This window comes from Sinocyclocheilus anshuiensis, unplaced genomic scaffold (genome assembly GCF_001515605.1).
Source record: "Sinocyclocheilus anshuiensis isolate Anshui unplaced genomic scaffold, SAMN03320099.WGS_v1.1 scaffold322, whole genome shotgun sequence".
Classification (NCBI taxonomy): Eukaryota; Metazoa; Chordata; class Actinopteri; order Cypriniformes; family Cyprinidae; genus Sinocyclocheilus; species Sinocyclocheilus anshuiensis.
This window is the reverse complement of record NW_015542366.1, coordinates 499,489-508,912: the sequence shown is the minus strand read 5'-3', so window position 1 is coordinate 508,912 and position 9,424 is coordinate 499,489. Positions and strand designations below refer to the sequence as shown.

Below are 9,424 nucleotides of genomic sequence, written 5' to 3'. Positions count from 1 at the left end.
ATGGCCGATATAAAGCCGATATAATTTTATGTATTTTAATTAATGTTTAAAAAATTTGAAATCATTTGAAAATTGATTAAAAAGTAAATTTGTAAAATAAACATACTTATACTTTAGATGACAAAGTATTTTCCACAAATAAATAAATATTTAATAAAAATATAATTAAAAAGCAAGTAAACTGTAACCAACAGAGCACTCAGTATTCTGGGAAGTTTGTGTGCACTGGGAATCATATTTTTTAAAATAAAGCCAAGGTAACACTCATTTTACATACAGCACACAGTGAAAATGATATGAATATGACAGTGGGCAAATGCATAAAGCGCAGCATAATTTGAAATCACGAATTTAATGTTTAAAGCATTTGCACGGACCGAAAGTCACGCAGAGAACACGCGATCATGCAGGTCACATGCACACTTCACAAGATCTCACAACTGGATTCTACTAAGTTCGCAAGGTTTGTGAAATAAAAATCTCATTAGCCATTCAAAGATTTGTTTAAATGATGTAAATGCATATTTGCTGAATGCTGACGGCAAACGAGAAAGTATTATAATGTTTGCCTTTCTACTACTAATAATATAAAAGCAATCGTTATAATACTTTTTGTATACATTTTAATTCCTTTGTTTAACCGTTCTATCGGATTATTAGACAGACTTCTATCCGTATTAGACAGAACTGTTAACGACGACGGCGAACAAGAGGGAGAATGTGAGCACTATGTGCTCAGAGACGCTGCCGCTCTCAGCACCGTCAAAAAAAAAGTCCCGCCTCGAATGCATTGGCCAAACAGAAAAACTTATCGGCCGATGCCGATATTTGAAAAATGCCAAATATCGGCCGATATATCGGTCGACCACTACTCTGAATGACAGAAAAGAGTCAGTCTTGATGATAAACTAGATTTAAAAAAAATAAGTTAAAATAAAGTTAAAATCACATGGATGGACTTGCATCTTCTACAGAAGCACACATTCGACAGTCTTAAAGCTGTCTTTGTATTTCAAATGGATAAAAACCATTTCTCTATTGAGAAAATTAGTTAAATAAAATGCAAAAAAAATGCTATATTTATCAAGGAAAACCAACAATATTTATTCAACTGTGTTAGCTGATTTTAGTTACAAAGTCTTTACCAATAAATTAATGTGATAAAATTACAACTGTGGTCAATTTGGGCATCCATGTATAATCTTTTATTCAGACACGTTTCGGGTGACACTAAAGAAGCAGGCTGCTCACACGATTCACCGATCTCGAGAAATAGATATGACATCTCTTGCACACAGTTAGTAGAAGAACGGACCACTGCAGACTCAAAACTTGTGCTTGGACTCAACTGAATAGTACTGTACAATCCACTTTTTACTGTACTGCACAACATTACTGGTTTCCCTTCCCTCCCGGCCACAACCTCATCTCTAGCCTTTCCAACATTGTGGTCAATGCAACAGCAATTCAACAACATTTGCATGAAACCCCAGATTTGTTCAATTGGGTTGCTGTGGTGAGGCGATTTCCAACTTTTACGTTACTTTTCCTGATATAGACATGGTGTTGCAACTAATCTTAAATAATTACGTAAAAAAGGCATTTAGCAGCACATTATTCTCACCACTGATCCACTTAGAGTGTTTGATGACATCAATTGATACTGATTCTATCGTCTGCACTAAAACATTATTTCCTTAATATCTTAAACCTACCAGACTCGACTAGCCTGAAACAGACCAACGGCCATAAAAAAAAAAAAAAAAACTCCTGTGGCTGAAACAAACAAAATCAAAGCCATTATGGTGCTTGTCAGTCAAGCCCTTTTTACAAAACAGAAGATAAACACTCTGTTTGTTGTCCAAAGGAAGCAGGGAGCTGTTAAGAGGATAATGTCAAGGTGTCACTGTTATAAACCTCCGACCCACATTCTAATCATGAAAAACGAAGTTGGCCAACAACAATAATATGACTACATGCCCCCAATCAAGATGGTGGATGGGGTTGCTGTTATCTACCTCAGGCGCAAAGCAATAGTGTTAGGTTTAATTAACAAGCTGAATCGGATTAAAGGTAAGGTTAGAAAGGATTGAAACAGAGCAATGTCATGGATATAGTGTGACATAAAGAATATATATCCTACTTAAAAATACTCCCAATGACATGCAATTACACATTGTTTTGGCACAAACAAAAAGTACTAAAATGTAAAAAGAACTATACATTTATTATAAACAACTTTATTTACATGTGCTTTCTAATTGAACCTGGTCAAAATGAGCATAACTGATTCAATAACATCTTTTATTGTGAGCCAATTCATTATTGCTCTAATGAAAGAGGATTAATAATGTTGTGCATGTGCTATATGGCTGGCAAAGAATGACAGGTTTGGATTAAGTCCAAAGTATAAATGAATTGCACATAGTGAAATATAGGGTTCGAAGTATTGAAACAGATCCATTAACAAAATGTTGCTTTTGCAACCCATTAATTCATTGCCCCTAATAATATATTTAAATTAAAATACAAAAAAGAGGTAAAAATTCATTCATTTATTAATTTAGATACAAAATCATGCAGTGAGTTTGAATCAGTCCTCATGAAAGTCCTGACATGCAATTCAGTGAATAATTCAAGAACCGCTCCGACTGATTCATACATGCTTTTGATTCACTGAAACCAAGCCGGTTCATAATGCCACCAACACACTACATGATTATTGCCTGATTTTACGTTCACTGACAGCTAATTAAGACCAACAAAAGCCTGAAATCCAAAGTAAATCAGCGCTCATTCAAGTGAGTGACAACCGCTATGTTTGAATTGTCAAAAGAAACGATCTGGGTTAAGCGCCGATACATCGCTGAAGCTTGAAAGATATTTAGCTGTTTAACTTTGTATCTGTCTGCGTTCCAAGTCCTGTAGTGTGAAATTTGTTTCGACCGTTGTTGTTATTGTTAATGAAACCGGAACTGGAGTTAAAAAAAAAAGCCTTTTAAAAATGAGAGAAAATGTAAATAATCACTAATAATAGGAACAATTAGCATAACATATTAAACAACCAAATACAGTTACACATATGCGCTGGAATTATACAAAAACATGACTAATATTATTCACTGTGCATGAGTAAAAAACACTCACTAAACAAACTGAAGGCAACAGCCCAGCACTGCATCTGAACTCTAGTAACCTCCATAATCGCACCACAATGACGTGCACGCAGGTCGGGAATGACACACGGCAACCGAGTCATAAACACCCCTTATCTTCAACAATTCTAAAGCCATCCAACAATTCAAATGCAAACGATTGCTGATTGAACAAGATAAACATCAGCTCATGCAAATGGAGGAAAATCTTAAATGGGTGTTCTGTGCGCTGTCAAACATTGGTTTCTAACCAGCGAGCTATATATGAAGTGCCCTAAACACGCTGTTCCTATAAACCCGTGTTGTGCTGAATTTCGAGCTTGAATTTTTTTTTGAAACCAATCATTTTCACCCAAGTTACAGCACAACATCATCAAACATTCAGGTCTAAGCATTGTTTTGATAAACCAACAACAGGGTATGAGCCATAGGTCTTATTTGGCTGCAAATAACAGGATCCATGTGTAGGCCAATATGCAAAATAAATAACCGAGCACAGTGAAGAAATGTCAGCTTTAAAACTTGTTGAGTAATGGGTCTTTGGGAATTGACAACAAATAATTTAAATTAACGTATTTACTTAGTTGCGGACTCGAAATGTATATTCAGTAGTTCAAGTATTTACATTTCAAATTTATTAAGACATTAGTGTTATATATATATATATATATATATATATATATATATTTGATACACTGAATTGATTATAAAAGACAGTAAGACATTACATTGTTACATTAAAATTATTTAAAAATAGAATGTTCTATTTCTATTCAAAGAATCATGGAAGTCAAATGTATCACGATTTCCACACAAATAAGCTACACAGCTGTTTTCAACATTGATAATCAGAAATGTTTCTTGAGCAGCAAATCAGCATATCAGAATGATTTCTGAAGGATCATGTGACACTGAAGACTGGAGTAATGATGCTGAAAACTCACAGGAATACATTACATTTGAAATACATAAAACATACCATGCGACACTGAAGACTGGAGTAATGATGCTGAAAATTCAGCTTTGCATCACAGGAATAAATTACATTTGAAATACATTAAAATAGAAAATATTTATTTTGTATTGTAATGATATTTTACAATATTGAATATTTTGTAAATATCGGTTTATCAAATCAAGACAGCTTTGGTGATCATAAGAAACTTTTCACAATCTTCTCATCAAACACACTTCACAGCCAGAAATGTCTTCTGTAAATAGCAGTATAATTTTGGCAGGTGAATTAATACTGCTGAAATAATACTGCCCCACTGGAAACCATGTCTTTGTATCTTCTCAGCAAACACTATCCATAGCCAGAAATCACCAGCATGAATGTGATGTGCTTGTGAATGTGAACCTGTACAGTGGAGCTGTGGAGGGCAGCATAATTTCAGCAGGTGTATTGTTGTAAAATGGGTAATAGGCAGCAGAAATGAGAATAATAAATGTGCATAAAAAAGCAGAATTGACTGCACATGGGATTATATTGCACTAATAGAAATTACAAATGGGAATAAATGTTACATTTTATTGTATAGTAAAATCATCAAATCCGTCAACATTGGGATCCACGTTTCCATTTTTTGGAATGAGTATGCCATCCACAGACATACTGACTGCACTAATTTAACCCTTGTGCATCATTTTAAAAAGGTCCTTAGAGGACAAAAATGTCTGTGTCAAAAACAATTGAAGCTTTAGAGCACAGACCTAAGTTTGGTCTCATTTTAAAGAAGACCTTTGGCAGATTATTGTTGGTAAAAAAAAAGTTAAAAAAAAAAAGTGAAACAAAAAAGTGGTGGGAAAACACGTTGAACTCAAAAACTGCTAGAAAACCAAAGCATTTAAACAAATTGTGTGTTGGAGGTTGATACCTCAAATAATGAGCTTTCAGTAAGAATTTTTTTAGGGGGCAGTACCAAACTTTTTCCCATTAGATGCCAGCAAAGCTCCACTGTATGCACAGCGGTGGGATTTATTTGTGATTGGCGGTGCAGAATTTCTCTCTCTCCAAAATGACATGCACACACATTAGTACACACATACAAACCACTCTCTGGCATCCCACACCTTGTTCTACATAAGAGCCTATGGCACTTACTGTACATATTTTACATAAAATATCTGCAAAAATGCAAATTAGGCACGTACATAATATAAACTGCACATAGGCCTACTGAGTGTGAATCACAATCACGTAAATGTAATTAGTGGTCGACCGATATATCGGCCGATATTTGGCATTTTTCAGATATCGACATTGGCCAATAAGTTTTTCTGTTTGGCCGATGTGTTCGAGGCGGGACTTTTATTTTGACGGCGCTGACAGCGGCAACGTCTGAGCACATAGTGCTAACATTCTCCCTCTTGTTCGCCGTCGTCGTTAACAGTTCTGTCTAAATACGGATAGAAGTCTGTCTAATAATCAGATAGAACGGTTCAACAAAGGAATTCAAATGTATACAAAAAGTATTAACGATTGCTTTAATATTATTAGTAGTAGAAAGGCAAACATTATAATACTTTCTCATTTGCCGTCAGCATTCAGCAAATACGCATTTATATCATTTAAACAAATCTTTGAATGACTAATGAACATTTAATTCCACAAACCTAGCAGACTTAGTTGAATCTAGTTGAGATCTTGTAAAGTGAGCATTTGTATCCTGCATGATCGTGTGTTCTCTGCGTGACAGTCGATCCGTGTGAATTGAATGCGGACAGGAGGAGAGTTCAGCTTCAATGGAGACGCGCGATCGACAAACTTTAAACTCGTGATTTCAAATTATGCTGCACTTTATGCATTTGCCCACTGTCATATTCATATCATTTTCATTGCGTGCTGTATGTAAAATGAGTGTTACCTTGGCTTTATTTGAAAAAAAATAAAATAATAGAATTTGAGTGCCCTGTTGGTTACAGTGTTTACTTCCTTTTTAATTCGATTTGTATTAAATATTTATTTATTTGTGAAAGATGCTTTGTATGTTTATTTTACACAATTATTTTTAATCCATTTTCAAATGATTTCAAATTTCTTAAATATAAATTAAAATAAATAAAATGATATCGGCTTTATATCGGCCACCCTGCTTTCCAAGATATCGGCATCGGCTGTCAAAAAACCCATATCGGTCGACCACTAAATGTAATTGTTTTGTAAAAAAAACAAAGGGCTAGCCTAATCAAAAAAGCATACACTGCTGAAGCCTCTGATCAGTTTTCTTGAACGTTCTATGGTGCAACTTGGGTGAAAAATATTTTTTACAAAAAGCTTTGCAGAGCAAACAGCGTGTGATTTTTTTTATTAATTTAATTGTATTCGTCATTATTAAATTGAATATCATAAATAAAACAAATCACTATGTTCTTAACAAATTCAACAAATAATGTTTATCCACATAAGGATGCAGTAACTAGATAATAAATAAAATGAGATGAATATTAAATTAAAATAATTTGGCTGCACCAACAAATGACGCCATGCGCGTGCACCATTCGGCAGAACACCTGCCACTGCAGTACAGGGGAAACCTCGAGCCCGGTCACAACATCACAACATGCATTCAATACAAATGCAAAATGATCAATTAAACGGAGAAAACACACGATTGTGCAATAGCACATGTAACCGCATGTCAACGTTAGCAACAGCAGTCAGGACGGTTATTAATCGGGTAAAGAGTACAGTCATCATCTAGCGCGTGCATTACCTGCTTAAATGTCATCAGTGGATCTGCGTGGAGGATTCGTGCTCTTCCGCTTAATGCAATGCAATACGATAATGCTGTCGGAAACTGGTATCTAAGCCTCTGGGCTGCTGCTCAGACGTGTCCGTTATCCATCCACGCACAACACACACACACACACATTGCATCTAGCCGTGGAACTTCCTGTCCGATTACCTTCCCTCTTCGACTGGAAACAATGGCGTTTAGTAGTTCCACCCCTCCTGTAAGACGCTGACCTAATCAATAAAATGACAAAACACATTTGTACGTGTTTTAGTCTTTCAGTTAGTCTTCTTTAAAATGCACTTTGCCTCAAAGGCGGTGCAGCAGTTGCATTCATTCCATGGATTTACTGCACAGAGGCATATGCATTTGCACTTGCACAGTGGCTCAGAGCAGGCATAATTTAGTCTGTTTTATATGGCATCATGTCTTTACATCGAATTTTGAGCTGGCACAGAGCAGCAGCCTTAACTTGGCTATGTAAAGACGCCTAAAGCAGCACCAGAACTGCACAATTATTCATTTTTAATAATGAATTTGTGAGTATGCATGAAAAAGAATGACATACTGTATATACACCATTATGACAACAATAAAGTTAGTAGCTGCACTACCAAAGTAGTGTCAGAGCTGCAATGTTTTAGTATGGCTTTTTTGTTTTGCTGCGTTGTCTTTACACAGAATTTTGAGCAGGCACAGAATCTTCACAGAGCAGCCTTAACCTGACTCATTAGAAATGGTGAAGAGCATTTGTTTTTCTTAAAGGGGTCCTATTATGCTTTTTCACTTTTTCAACTTTAGTTAGTCTGTAATGTTGCTGTTTGAGCATAAACAAGATCTGCAAAGTTGCAAAGCTCAAAGTCCAATTCAAAAGGAGATATTTTATTTAACAGAAATCACTTTTCAAAAACTACAACAAACGACTCATTTGGACTACAATGCATATTTTCCGGGATTTGTGATATCACAAATATCGACGAATGGGATGATACCTGGTTGAGCTGCACTAGAGAAGGCAACGAGTGTTATCACTATGTCGGAGACACACTAGCTTTCCCAAGGCAGACGAACTTAGAGTGGTTACAATCATCCGTACAGGAACTATTCGAGCCGTTCATGCCAGACTGGGGAGAGAGGTGTTGTAATAATGTAAAATATGTGAAAAATACAACCTAGCATGAGAGCATGTTCTAGTACACCCCCAAAACAAAATCAAGACTTTGTAAAAGAGCATAATAGGACCCCTTTAAAACCCCCTCTCCCTACCCAAAGAAACACACATACAGAATTTAATATAATACTTTGTTTTTCTTTATTGCATTATAACATACATACATTATAAATGTGGATTTGTACACTACAATCTTTATTGTTATATATAATATAAAATATTCAGAATATGAAAACAAAGCACAAAAAACTTTACCAAACATTTATTTTTATTGTTTTTCTGACCCCATTCAGAACAGAAAATCAAAGAGAGAACATAAAAAAACAAACAAATATGATTTCTGATACCAACCATGTCAACAGAGAGGGAATCAAAATGAATCATGAAGCACTGACATGTCACTATTAGAACTGTTAAGAGAGACAGACATATTTACAGAGAAGTAGAATGATGCCTCCAAATGTCATACTGTCTATTATGATGTCACTGAAATTCATATTTGGCGTTCTGTGAGGACGACACATTTTCAAGTGTATTCTCATGTACTCTTGCCATATAATCTTCTATTAAACAGTACTGTTGTGGTTGTGGACAAGAGTACATTACAGCAAGCACAGTGGTTTTAAACACTCATTTTACAGATGAAATAATGATTGATTCACACTGAGAGACCAAGACACAATGACTCATTTCTGTCAAATTCCATCATTTTCTAAAGATGTTTCATCCTATTCTCTCTCACCTCAATCTATGTGAAAATGAAATGAAATGAAACAAAAATTAAATAATAAAACCTGCACTCACTTAAAAAGTCAGAGCTATGGAAATCGCAACTAACTTTTTTTTGAGCACTAGTAGGCCTGAAATGGTTTTGTACATCATGTTGAAAGGCATTGAATGCCTTGTAATGGAAGGCAGCTAATTATACAAAACTCTGTGAACTACAGATGAAGACATATATATGACGTATAGGTCCAAACGATTTAACAGTATATCATATGGAGTCAGGACATCAGATCAAAAAAAGAACGGCATTAAGGGACCTACTACACTAAAGATCGCTTTGTTTATGGCCTAAATAATGGTAGTGGAATAGTTTTTCTCAGATGATAGAAGCTCCGCCCACTAGAAGGAGCTCAGCGTTATTTGGTCATCTTTGATCCACAGTCTTACAATAGACAGCACACAATTTCCACAGACCGATATACAATTTACAAACATTAGGCTATGTATACAGAAAAAAACAAAAATGTAGTTCGTCCCAAAAGTTCTTGACCACACTTCCCTCAGGGAATGCACTAGACATCACTGTGATAACGAATATTAGTCATTATGAGGTTCTGACTGGGTTTTTTTTCTAT

At 35.4% G+C, this 9,424-nt stretch overlaps 1 protein-coding gene across 3 annotated transcripts in view; it reads right to left on the bottom strand.

The window, feature by feature from the left end:
* The window catches only part of LOC107692122 (1-acyl-sn-glycerol-3-phosphate acyltransferase gamma-like), a 27,903-nt gene extending 20,829 nt beyond the window's left edge, over window positions 1-7,074 (bottom strand). For 2 of the 3 annotated variants that reach the window (XM_016491034.1, XM_016491037.1), the window contains exon 1: window positions 6,872-7,074. The gene's annotated coding sequence lies outside the window, so the exon portion shown is untranslated. The remainder of the gene's footprint in view (window positions 1-6,871) is intronic. The other variant, XM_016491040.1, reaches the window with a different exon arrangement.
* Window positions 7,075-9,424: the final 2,350 nt, after the last annotated feature.